This window comes from Mastomys coucha, unplaced genomic scaffold, assembly GCF_008632895.1.
Source record: "Mastomys coucha isolate ucsf_1 unplaced genomic scaffold, UCSF_Mcou_1 pScaffold20, whole genome shotgun sequence".
NCBI classification, from domain to species: domain Eukaryota; kingdom Metazoa; phylum Chordata; class Mammalia; order Rodentia; family Muridae; genus Mastomys; species Mastomys coucha.
The window spans coordinates 120,909,104-120,922,468 of record NW_022196903.1 but is presented as its reverse complement, the minus strand read 5'-3'; the positions used below and the strand labels follow the sequence as shown (position 1 = coordinate 120,922,468).

General features: G+C 53.1%; 1 protein-coding gene across 9 annotated transcripts in view; it reads left to right on the top strand.

The window, feature by feature from the left end:
* Positions 1-13,365, top strand: part of Tspan9 (tetraspanin 9) — a 183,063-nt gene that overhangs the window by 163,259 nt on the left and 6,439 nt on the right. The gene's annotated exons all lie outside the window — the stretch shown is intronic.

Below are 13,365 nucleotides of genomic sequence, written 5' to 3'. Positions count from 1 at the left end.
GGCACTGGGGTAAGTGATGGTGCAGGCTCAACCTGGCTCAGTCTGGAGTCATCCTTTCCTTACCACTCCCTTCCCTGAGGGAGTTAGGCTGTTCTTGTGCAAGAAGGGGCAGATTCTAGCCTCCTGGCCATGTCGCCGGGTCACTTAGCCTCAGTGTCTCAATCTGTTCACCCAAGATACCGGCCGATGACATCCTCTCTATCTCACGTAGCTGACAGAAGTGAAACGGCAGGATCTTGGGCTGGCTGTGGAATTGGGTATGACTCATAGGAGTCCCTTTCTTTGCCCCCGGGTCACATAGCTGATGACCAGTGTTCAGTCAGAGCTCAGCACTTTCCTGGCATCACCTGTAGGCCCACCTGTCTCTTAAACCATAAGCAAGTGAGAGGCACACACCTCTCCCTGTGTGATGGTGGACAGGCAGATGGTCCTTCTCCTGCCATATGCTGCAACTCAGTTGGGGCATTAGGGGCTGAAAGAGCTTGTATACCAGGACATCGGATGAGGAGGTGCCCACTGCTGAGCAGCAAGCTTGTCTGTTGGGCTGTTCCCTCCTTCCTCCCCTCCCTCCTCCTGTCCCTCCTCCCCTCCCTTCTCCTCTCCCTCCTCCCCTCCCTCCTCCCCTCCCTCCTCCCCTCACCTGTGCTCCCACACTAAGTTTGTTGTCAGAGGGAGCTTCTCTGTACTGGGGCTGGAACAGACAGGGGCTTCCCCCTGCGTACTCACATAGGCAGAGCATAGCAGGGGCAAAGGTCAGCCCGCGCCTGGAATGAAGAGGCCTGTGAGCGGTCCATAGTGAGAACCACTGCACTGTAGGGGACAGGGAGCTGGCAAGGCTGGAGGCAGAGACGAGGGTGGGGGGTGTTTAGGGGATCCCAGGCTCACAGTGTGGAAACCCGACTCTGGGAACATTTTTATCTTGGAGCATTTATTGTGCCAGTGACTTGACAAGAGCCTGGGTGGCTTAGGTTGTTGAGCACAGGGACTCAGAGTCTTCCCTGCCCCTGCCTTTACCTGTCCGTGTGACACCTGGTTCGCCAGCCTGAAGGCGGAGCAAGCCAGAGGGACACATGCTAGCTTCTCCAGCCTCCCCTTCCCTGAGAAGCCTGGCTTAATTGGGGTACATGGGATCCAGAAGGAGGGAGAAACCTCAAGTGGAAAACCAGAGTCTAGCTTGGGATTCACTTTAGCCCCTTCTGGGTCACAGAATGACTTCGAGCCCGCCTGCCCGCCCGCCCTAGCCCGCCTCCTCTTGAGCTGGCTTTCCGCTTATCTTAATTTATTGATGAAAACTTGTTTTACGGTCCAGAGCACAGACGGCAGCAGCTCCTTGCCAAAAGAAAAGCACAGTGCGAATCGGGAAAGCAAGCCGCCTCCCGGAGATGGGTGGCTAGGGACCCCGAGGCCGGCAGTGGGAAAGCACTTCTCAGTGATGCGTACTTCATGGTCTACCTGGGGTGACAGGACTGCTCTGGGAGGCCAGTGCCTGCCGACCATCGGGCCACCTGGTACGAGGGCAGAGCAATACAGGGTCCAGCAGACAGGACCTCTCTGCCTTCCACCCCCTCGTTCCTGGCTTCAGCTGCTCTGCCTGCCTCCATCACCTGGGTGGATGCTGACTGCAGGCCATAAATACCAGTAATGGCTCCCGTTTATGGCTGTCTGTATACAAGGCACCGTGCTAGGAAAGTTTATTTTCACGAATCTAATTTAATTCTGACGACAGCTCTGGGTGGTATGTAATGTTAATTCCCAGTTAAGATGTACACACTAGAGAAGTCCCCAGCTGGTAAATGTGAACTTGAATGCAGCTAGAGTTGCCTCTAGCCTTCTTGACCCACACTACTTGGCTCTGGCCAGTGGTATCCTCTGCGTTATAGTCTAGCCCTTAGGACCAGGTGGCTTGGGGGCTCTCGGGGTTGGACTTGGTTCATATACCTGTGGGGCATCTGAAGGGATTTGGCTAGCCGAGGGCACTGATAGGTGGGTAACTAGCAGGCTCTCCTTATTGCTTCTTTCTGGAAGTTGCCCGTGTGCCTCCCACTGAAACTCCATGTCCTTGTGGGCAATCACAGCATCCGTGTTCACCCCATCCATCACCCGTGGTCACCATTGTAGATAAAGGCTGGGTGCCAATGAGCTCCAGTGTTCTCATCTATAAAAGGGGATAGCAACTCGGCCCCTGCCAAGATAGGGTGTGTGAAAGTGCTCTCTGCAAAACAAATGGCCCAGGGCATTTGCTGTGGGTTTCTGTTCTGAGACAGAGGAAGCTAAAGAAGAAGCGCACACTGGTGTGTTTTGTTCCCTTCTGCTTGTCTGGAGAAGGACAGTTAGGACTCTGACACACAGTCAGCCAAGGGTAAGATCACCTGGGATAAATCACGTACCTCCTCCACCTCCAGTGTCCACCTTGTCCGTGGCCTCCCCAGACTGGGGCTCTGACACTTTTCCTCACCTCCACCTTCCTGTGCCCCTCCATTGCTCCTAAAACTGCCTAGGTCACAGCTGATGATGGGGGGCTCTGGTCTGGGAGCCCTGCCACAGTACTCAGCTTACGTTTCCCACCCTGGCTCTCCATGCTGCTTAACATACCATTCCCACTTCTGCCAACTCATATTGAGCGAGAAGTTGTTGAAAAAGCAGTATAAAATAAGGTTTGGGATTCTCTAGGTCCATCGGAGGCACACTCGGGCACAGTGGTGAAATTGGGAAGATGGCGGATTGCGTTGGAAACCCAGCCTCCTGCCAGCTCATGTGCAAGACAGGCTATTCAGCTTCTCAGATTCTTACTCTCTCGTGTTACAGAGTTGGGGAGTCACAGTAGCTACCTCCAGAAGCCCCTGTGGAAAGAGCCAGGGTCCAGCTCCTAACTGGACATGAAGACTTAATCAATGCTAGCTTCATCATCGTCGGTGTTGCTCCTCCATCCCTCTGTCCCTACCATGTCCCCACCATTGTCATCAGCTCTTCTTTCTTGCACTGAGCCACACCTATAGCACTGCATTGTACTAGGCTAGGTTTGGTTTCTCAGCTGAGTTATCCCACGTGGGACTAGGAGAGTTCACCTCCAGGCCACGCGGCATGCTAATACAAGGCAACATGGCTAACTTTCCTTCCTAAAATCGATCTGTGTGCAAAGGACACTCCTCACTCCTTTAAGGAGCCAGTGGGATGCTTATGTGTAAGGCATGGTACACAGTGGCTGCCCATGGAGGTTGCTTTGCTCTTTGGCCTCTCTGTGCCTTTGGTCCATCATCTGTGACCCCTTGAGTTGGGAAGAGTGGGTGGGGCATCAGAGACAGGTGCTCAGATGGGGTTGATGCTCGGTAGCCTCCTGAGTGCTTGACCATGACCTCCACCAGGAGGTGGCAGAGATGGGGTGGGACAGGGCTCTGTGGGCAAGGCCCGGCTCTAACATGCAAGCTGAGTATGCTGGGTGACACTAGGGACCATCCGCTTGCAGCAAGAGTGGCCGTGTGCATCTTGGAAGGCAGAGGGTGACCCACAATTCCATCTTGCAAGAGCACAGCCAGCCAGGCTCTTGGCACAAGTTGAGAGGGATCTCAGGTCATCACTTAAGTTGGTGCTGAGACCATCTCTGGCAGAGACCCGAGCCTAACTGGCCGTGTCCCCCACAAAGCATGCCAGAAATGCCACCCTTCTGGTGTGGGCGGGTACAACTCTGGCTGGCAGTTCAGTGAGACCATGGGCCTCTTATCCCTCAAGAAGACAGATCACAGGCTGACCGTGCCAAAGGGCTAAAGCAGATTGCATGCAGTCTCAGTCGAGGGACGGACCTGATGGACCAGTGGTTTGCTGATTTCTCTCTGTGTCATTACAGTGTCATTTCCTTGACCTGGGTGGCCAAAGATTCATACTCGTGCCTTTATGAAATGGCCTCCCCTGTGATGAGGGACAGAGGTAGTGGCACGAAGTGGCAAAGTACTGTCACCATGTAGCTTTTTCCCATGTCTGGAGGTGGGGCAAACTTTCCCAATGCAAGAGAGCCGGCCCTGGCCCTGTTCTTGGGGGTGGGCAGAGGGGAGGCAAGTCACAGGCAAACTGAGGCTCTGCCATAGGATGTAATATGAATCCAACGGTTCTCTTGTCCTGTTCCCAACCCCCACACTGTCAAAAACTTTGAACAGTAACCCAGTACCTTGTGCAGTATTTATATTCCAAGGAGCTCCAGGCACACAGAGGGCACCTGCCTGCTCATCCTTGCAATGTCCACTGTTCTGAGAGGCGCTTCTTTCATTCTCTCTCACTCAGTGAGCAGAGAAACATTGGAAAGCCTAGGTGGCCTGCCAGGGCACACTATCTCACCACCCCTTGGTTTCTGGTCCTGAGGTTTGGCTGCCAATAGTCCTGCCTCCTTCCAAGGTGAAATCTGTGACCACCAGCTATGATGTAATCCTTACACCGCCAACTCTGCCTCCCTGACACACCCAGCCATGGCTCCTGGCACTGATGTTGTCACGAGTGCCTTTTGCCCCCATTGAATACCATGAAACAAACATGGGAACAGCAGAGATGTTGGTATCCCTTCCCTGGGCCTCAGAAGCTCTGGCAAGCACTACAGTCCTCAGGGTTATCCACTTCACAGTGACCTCGGAATGGAGTTGGTGTTTCAAATGTGGTCCCAGTCTGCATCTTCAGCTCTTCCCTGCTGTAAAGCGTGGGTATATGTGGCCCCAGGGTACAGATGAGTACTGGTGAGAGCTACTGTTCCCTCCCCCCTACCCCAAGCCTATCTCAGCATGAAACACTAGCCTGGCACTAGGTCCATGGCCAGGTAGGTTACTAGATTTGGGGTAGCCTGAGGCACCATGCTGTTTACTGTTGAGCACAGGGTTGGGGGAGGGAGTAGGCATTCCAGAGGTCATGGAATTCCCATCCCCTTCTACCAAAGGACCATTCTAGTCCAGTGCACTGGATCAGGAGGCAGCGACCTGGAAGCCATGACTGGTATAAGCATTCCTCTTGGGACTTGTTCCTGGGCCTGCCCTGTCTGTCTTAGCCCATGATCTCCTGTGTATTCCAAAATACAGGGACAATCCAAGGAGCAATTGTGTGCCTGTTGAATGAAGCTTTTTCAATCTGGGGACCCGGACCCTGACCCCTGCTGCCAAGAACCAGCGGAAACTGGTTGGATTGGTGAAAGCCCAGGGACGTAGAGTTACAAGTATGCCCTGGTCTACCCTCTCCCTGACACCGGCCCGAGTCCCATCTCACTTGAAGCCAGTGGCCACCATGCTAGGCAGAGCTCTTGGCCCAGAAGGTGCCTGACTGGGAAGAAAGAGCGCTTCTGCCAGAGTGCACCAGTGTGGGAAGGGCAGCAGTGGCAATCAATGTTTATGGACTGTTGAGTGATCGCCCTTCCTATACACGGCTGGCAGGTGCTCTGTGTCATCTGGAGCTCTTTGCCATCCCAGCCACACATCATCTTGTGGTCCTTCTGGGAGCTGTTCCGCAAGCTTCATGCTTTCGGGGCACGGGCACCCCTGGGAGCAAGTGTGGCACCCACACCCACCTTAGTGTCCAGCCACACAGGACACACAGGACAGCCTATTTCACCAGGTGGAGAGACACTATCTTCTGAGAAAGCTCATGGCCTGGGAAGAGTGTGCATCAGGGCCGCCACCCCGGGCAGGCACCCTTACCTCTCGGGGGGAGTGAGCCTATCTTTAGAGGCTGTGTCGGGACAGCACAGGGTAGGTGGCAAGCAGTCCTTGTCCTTTTCTCTGTAGGACAGGCACATTGCTGCACCCTTCAGTGGGCTCTGAAGCCCAGGACAGATCCAGATTCTGCTTTTCACACTGGGTCATCCTTGAGTCCTACCAACCCCATGTAAAGTGCGAGGCACTGAGTGGAGCTGATCCCGTATGCCACAGCCAGACCCCAAAGTCCCCGAAAGTCCCATCAGATGAATCATACTCCAACAAAGGCACCATGACCCTTCCAGAGATGAGAGGACAGCAAGCCCTTAGTGCCACTAGTGGGAGGCGATGATTGGGTTTTGCTTCCTCCTAGGCTCTTAGTGCACAGCAGAGTGACAGATGCTGTCCTTGGGCCTTGCAGGATTGTCCTTGACATAGTTTTTCCCATCCCCATACAGATGCCAAAACACAACTGGGCTCACTCTGTACTTGGGGGTGGGGAGTTGTGGGAAATTAGGGAAGAGGTGACATGGGTGTGTGAAGAGACTTGACACTCTGGAGTCATATTCAAGAGCAGCAAGATGTGTGGACACCCACCCACCCACCCACCCACACACACACACACACACACACACACACATACACCAAGTGTAGTATTCTTAGTGTCTGTACAGAACCAGCCCATGCTGGAATCATCAAAATGTAACTGGGTTGTAGGTTGCAGGTGCTTTATGCAGTGTTTATTTGGAGGAAAATTAGGCTTAGAAATATGGGTGTGATCTCCCTGTCACCCTGAAGCTGGGGACTGTGAAGTGGAGCTGTGAAGAAATCGGAGCTCGCGAGAATAGCCTCCAGTGAAGAATGACCAAGGAACGGTTCTATTCAGTTTGAAATTCTGCACACACTCAACAGGCGGTCGAGCTGCCGAGGCCACCAGTCAAACCAGTGGGGCTTACACTGGGCCCCAGAAGTGTGGATCTCCAAGGAGGTGGGGGGTGGGGGGAGAGGTATCTGTCTCTGAAGGTTCTCTCCAGTTAGAGTGACTTTCAGCATGAGACAGATGAGCAGCAGAGGGTGACTCAGAGGTGAAGGATGTAAAAGCCCTCTCCCTAGGCCAGGAGACTTGGGAGAGCGCGTCGCTAAGTACACATGTTCAAATATTTAAAGGCCTGTCACAGTTGTTCCTGGTGAGCCTCTCGGAAATGAGGACTGATGCATGTTAGCCACAGGGAAGCGGGATCTAAGTTAATAGACTCCTTCCCTGGAGTTAGATGGAGGGGACTGGAATGCAGACTGCAGGCAGACACTCAGATCAGATCCAGGGGGGCCTTTCATGGCTGCCTCCCCTTCGGCCCTAGCAAATCTCTACAACCGCCATCCTCCTGCTGGCTGGGTGACTTTGGCAGAAGTCTCTGACTTTGTCCTTTCTTTTCCCTGGGTGTGGAATTGGAAACGTGCTCCACAGCTCCCGCCTCACCAGCCACCAGCCCGTCTGTCTCTCTTTATGGCTAGGAGAATGAATGAGCTGCAGAGCCCTTGGAGCGAGGACGGCTGCTTGCAATACAAAGTAGTAGCCCCTCTCCCACCCTGGCGGATCCCCTCTGCTCCCCACTGCAAAGTTCTTAGCAGGTTGTCATCTTTCAGGGCCAGGCAGGCTCTTAAAGGAGCCAGTGTGTCAAGCGGTGCAATTGAAATCATTAGGGTTGTCTCTCTTATTTGCCATATCTGCTAATTTCTTAAATGGCGTTATGGCTTGGGCACTGGGGGAGCTGTGAACCCTGGTGTTCCAATGTTTCCTGCTGGCCAAGAGGGGTTGAGGAGGCCCGGGGTTGGTGCAGGGCTCTGCTGGAATCTACGCCCAGAGCCCATGTCTGGGGCAGCTCTTTTCAGGTATAGGAGGTAGTGAGGCTGAAAAGGCCAGTGGTGTGCAGGCCTGTGCTAGGCCAGGGCAGGCTAGCACACCTCAACCACGTTACGAGTCGCTGAGGAGCTTCCAGCAGTGGAGAGGACAGGGTACATAGGGAGCTTCGTTTTTTGAGTAGGAATGTGGGTGTGCTCCTGAGCTGTGTTCTGCTCAGCCTCTTGCCCACCTACTCATCTGCCCACCCACCCACCCACCCACCAGTTCAGTTACTGAAGAAACATTCAGTGTTCTAAATATTTTCTGGGCCCTGTGGTGGAAGGACAATGGAAGATCATGAATCTGGTCCTCACAAGGAGCTGGTTTTTGTGACAGAAGCCTTGGGTGGGGGCCAGCATGAATTCGTGACCTTGCCGTAGACCAGCCTACCCTGGGAGGGCCCACCTTTTCCCTTGTGAAGGGCTGGATGGGTGGAGGCGATATGGAGTCTGATTAGATGGGGATAGACTCCCCAGACCGAGGTAAATTTGGAGCAGCCATGGGCCTGGAGAAATGGGGTGCCTGTGTGGATGTCCTACCTGGAGGCAGGATGTGTATCGACCTGATCAATCAGGATGAGTCAACCTGAAGATGAGATGTGGGCAGTTAATATGTGGCTGACAGTGTGGGGAATTTGGTTGCAGGGCTATCTTGGTGTGTCCACATTACTTTGGGGGACCTCAGTTTTCCTGCTAGACATGTGCTAGGTGAGTTCCTAGGAGACGAGGAGGCCTGAGACAAGCTCATGGACTCATCTCCTCCACAGACCCGCATCTTTCCTTTTGCAGGATCCAGACAAGGTCCAGATGGCCACAATGCATGGACAAGGCTGGGGTGCCATTCTCAACCATGAAGATGTATCATGAACCGAGCAGACCCACGTCCCAGCCTTGATAGGCTGGGTGCAGACATTAGGCTAGGGGTTTGTCTTATCAACTTCATATGTCGCTTTCTTTGCAGCCCTGAAGTGAAACTTTTGAAAGGCCCTTGGTTGGTTAAGCTACAGAGGAAGCTTGCATGTTAGGAGACCTTAGCTTGCTCTTGCTTAGAGACAGGTTCCAGCCAGGCCTGGACCACAGGGAACTGAAGAGCCCGCTTAGCTGGTGCTTATGTTGGCTGGGTCCTGGTACTCCTGAGTCACTCTGCCTTGCCCCAGATTCTCCAGTCTCGGGTTCTATGGTAGCCTGGTCATCTCAGCTGAGACAACCCTCTGGTTTTAGAAGGGAATTTTCTCGATTGCCACTTACTAAGCTCTCTGGCACCCACCTTTGGCTGGGCCACCAAGGCCTTACGCTTCCTGAATGGTTCCCATCACAGGAATAAGGGTGGTTCCCTGCCCTCCTCCTGTCTCACCCTGGCCCTGGTACTCTGACTTTAGAGCTGGTTTCCTGTCTTTGTGTCCCCCTACTGTCCAGGGGAGGCCTTGTTCCCCAACCCCACAGTGAACCTGTGGCTGTAGTCAACCTCTCTGTGTCTGAGGTCACCTCCTCTCTCTTGCCCACAGCCATCTACTAGATGTGAGCTCTGGCCGGCTTCTGACCTAGCTTGAAGCCTCCCAGAGAGTCTGTGCTGTCTTACCATCCTTTTCAGGGTCACCAGGGAGAATGGGAGTGCTCTCCCTAGCGGCAGTGTTCTCAAGGAATTAACTGGCACCAGGTCTGGGGAGGGGAACTCAAGACAGTATTCAGCCTCTTTGGTATCAGGGGCTAAATAGTTCCTTGTGGTAACTTATTTTTGAGCAGTGTAGCTTGTTCAACTGTCCCCTGGTCTCTGTGCTCTACATGCCAAAAGCATTTCCCCTCTGCTCTCCCACTTCAGTTGTGACAATGGAAGGGTCTCCAGGTGTCCCCAGCGAGCAGCAACTCTCCTACCCACTGGTCTAGGGGGAAGAAGCAGCATTCCTGAAGCTTGGCCAGGCCTGGGCTAGAAGTGAACAGAGCAGAGGTCCAATCCAAACCACAGTTTAAAGAGGATCTGGCCTCAGAGAGCTACAGAATCTTCAGGGGACACAAGACCCACGCGAGCGAGGAAAGAGACGTTTTGAAAAGGACTCAGGCAACTTTCTGTAGGGTAAACTGAAAAGCAAGTCCAAGAGAGACAGACGGGTCTAGCGTGGATGGGGGCTGAGGCAGGGTGTCTCAGTGCTTGTTCCTGGCTGGCAGGTCTCCCAGGGAGTAGCAGACATAGAAGAAGTAGCACCTGAAGCTAGAGAGTAAGCTTTCATCCCAGCCCGCTAGTGCCTTTCACGTCTCCCTCAGTGTCTTTAGCTGGAGAACAAAGCCCCGATCTTTTTTTTTTTTTCTTCCTGTCTGGAGCCTTAGGTGGGGCTGGGTCACATAGTAGAATGTTTATGTCAACAGGAGACCCCCAAGGACATGGGTCACATTATGCTTGCCTTGTGGCACAGCAGGTTGTCTGAGAGAGCTAAAGGGGGCCTGGCGGTGGGAATGGGTCTGGGGGCTTTGGAAGGAGTCTGTCCAGGAGTCAGGCTCAGGTTCTTAGGCTGGGACTGCCTGGATTTCAGCCTGGTGAGACCTCAGGTGGGAAGTAAGATGAAACATGAGTTTGGGGGCTCAGGCTCCTGAGCTGATGTCTGCGAAGCTTAAAGACCATATTGAATGTCATAGGGTATGAAGGCAGAGAACCAATTGGGAGAAACACAGCCCTGGGAGACTCTGAACTACTGAGGTTTCCCATGGGCGTGCTCGGGGACACCACGGGAACTCCCCAAGAATAGAGGGGACCCAGTAGACCTGCTTCCAATGATTGGGATGGAGAAGGCTCTGCCTTAACATGGGCGCCTTGGAGGCCAGCAGCAGGATGGTGGGGGCATCTTATAGCCCCAGGAGTCCCCAAGCCAGGCTCCTCCATCCCAAACAAATACCTGCCCCGAAGGGCATTCGGTTACTCATTCTAGGGTCAGATTTATAGAGCCATAAATCTTTGGTTCAAAATCATGAAATTTCCAGGGTATGATTAATGAAAGAAAAATTGAGACGGCAGCTCAGAAAGCTGACCGGATTGAAGAAAGTCTGGGTGACAGGCTGGATGCAAGTTTTTGGGCATCACAGGCCAACCCAACAAGCTTCTGAACCAGACTGGAGCGCCACCTAGTGGTCACAGAGGGCATTCGTGTGCACCCATTCCTGCTGCAAGGCTTTGAGGTGCTAAGTGGCTCTGATCCTAGGAACCTCAACATGGTCTCACTTGAGGTGGCTCTGGTGCAGAAACCATTATGTGACCTACCTGGGGTCCCCTACAGCTCCTTGAATCATCTATGGCTTAGGAATAGTGTCCGTGTGTGTATAGTCTGGGCTATTCTGTTTTCCCATTTATCAGAATTCTCTTCAGTCCTCAAGCCCAGATCACTTTGAACACTGCCTGTCTCCCATGGGACCGTGTCTCATTGCTCCTGCACCCTCATCTGCCTGTCTCCCATGGGACCGTGTCTCATTGCTCCTGCACCCTCATCTGCCTGTCTCCCATGGGACCGTGTCTCATTGTTCCTGCACCCTCATCTGGCGTGTGGCCACCAGCTCTTCTGTAGTCATTGCTGGAGTCCCTGCATGTGCTGGCTGCCTCGTGCCTCAGTGGCCTCTTTGAGGAATAGCAGCCATGATGCCTGTTAAAAGCATCTGTTAGCTCATGTCACACTCAGCCCTGGGGCGGAACACCCACGTCTTCCTACTTTGAAGGCCCTCTCCTTCTATCTGTCCTTTGGCTGTGTTCCCCCTTTTATCTTCCATCTACCACATGCCACTGTGGCCATTCTGTGGTAGCCACATAGCAGCAGCTTGTCCTTCCCTGGAGGACAGGCATGGTCCTAACTTGAGGCCTCTTAACTTGATGTATCCTTTTCTGAAGCATTCTTGCCTCTTTATGTGGACACTCCATCATTTCATTTATCTGTGCTTGTGTTGGTGGGTCATATGTATGTGTGATCATGAGAATCTCCTTTCTGTCTAGGCAGGATGTTGGCCAGGGTTGTTCACTGCTTCCTCCTGGCCCTGGCATCTGATGACCATGTGCCTGGTTAGAGTCTGTAGGCTGCGTGAGCAAAGGAAATGCAGCTCCTAGAAGCTGATGGCCCTTCCCTTCACCCTGAGTGCCTGAGAGTAGAATTCCTTGTCTGTGCAGGTTTCTTCTCTGCTCCCAAGCTGGTCTCACTGTGCATAGCTCTGGCTGTCCTGGAACTCACTCTGTAGACTGTAGACTGGCTGGTCTTGAACTCTCCAAGATCCACCTACTTCTGCTTCCCAAGTGCTGGGATTAAAGATGTGTACCACCACTGCCAAAGTGGGATTTATTAGAGTCGTTTACAGACTGTGGTCCAACTCTTCCAACAATGGCCATCTCCTCCAAGAATCCGGTCCTTGTTCAGTCCATGAGGCTGGCTGTCTTGGCTGCTCTTTAGTATGCGCCAGAATCCAGAAGAAACAGGCTCTAATGTCAGTGAAGGCAAGCAGGCAAAGAGCAAGCGCTTCCTTCTTCTATGTCCTTATATAGGTATATAGGCTGCCACCAGAAGATGTGGCCCAGATTTAAGGTGGATCTTTTCACCTCAAAAGATCTGGATTCAGGGTGAGTCTTCCCACTTCAAATAATTGAGTAAAGAGACATCCCTCCCAGGTGGACTCAGCTTCTTGAGTTTTAGTTCATTTTTGATGTGGTTACATGGACAGCCAAGAACAGCCATCATATTATTCCATGGAAAGGGCTCTGCATCCCTGGAGTGTGTAAGGTCACAAAGCCAGGGCAGGCAGAGCTGAGGGGAAGCCCACACCTGTGACTCTCAAGTCCTTACCTTTTCTCTCTGCGTGGAAAATTCTTGTCTCCACGTGTCCACCTGTCCTTTGGTGATTGCCTGCTCCAACTGGTGTCTCTGACCAGGAGAGTGATTGCCTCATCTAAACTCTCATAGCTGTTATTTGGCACCACTGTATACTGGTAGATGCTGCGTTTTTATTGCTCTCGTTCAGCTGGAATGGAGGCCCCTGGAAGGCAGGTCTCTAACGTAGCTGCAGCTTTTCTGGCACAGAACACTGTGTGTTGTCGGTACTCAATACATATTGGCTGACTGATGGATTGGCTCCACAGACTCAGCATGCTTCCCTGGAGCTGGGGTAGGAGTGGAGCAAGCAAGAGAGTGTCAGCTTGGTGGATCGTGAGACAGTACGGGTGGGGAGGTTTGCTGCTGCGAGCGGGGCGTTCGCCCAGGCAGAGCTGCTGGCTTTAGTTATGGCTCAGGGGGTGCTGGTGAAGAGGGTCAGTTTGCAGGCCCATTCGTTCTGTGGATGGTGAGGTGTGTTAATGCTTACTGCTTTGATAACATACCTGGCAATGTGAGGGGACAGCCCATCGGGCTGGAGAAGGCATGGCAGTAGGAGCTTGAAGGCAACTGTTTACATCCTACCCTAGGGAACAGAGAGAGGAGAATGTCGCTCTCCACTCCTTTCTCAGTGTATTAACCCGAGACGGGGATGATGCTGCCCCCCATTCAATCTGGGTCTTCCCAAGCCGGTTAAGGCCTTCTGAAAACACTTGCATAGACACATGCAGAGGTGTGTTTCTATGATGGCACCCTCTAAGATGCTAGTGAAGATTCACTCACAATGGGAAGACAGCATGGACTCCTGCGTCCTGCCCCTTAGCCAGCCCATGAGTACCTATTCCCCCTTTACCCATGGACTTGCTTTCCAGACTTCAGAGAACAGTGGGTACGTGACCCTTCTGTGCTGGGTAGTGGGAAACACCCACTGAGGTTTAGGCTTTTGAGAGCCAGTGCCCTGGTCCCACCCACCCCAC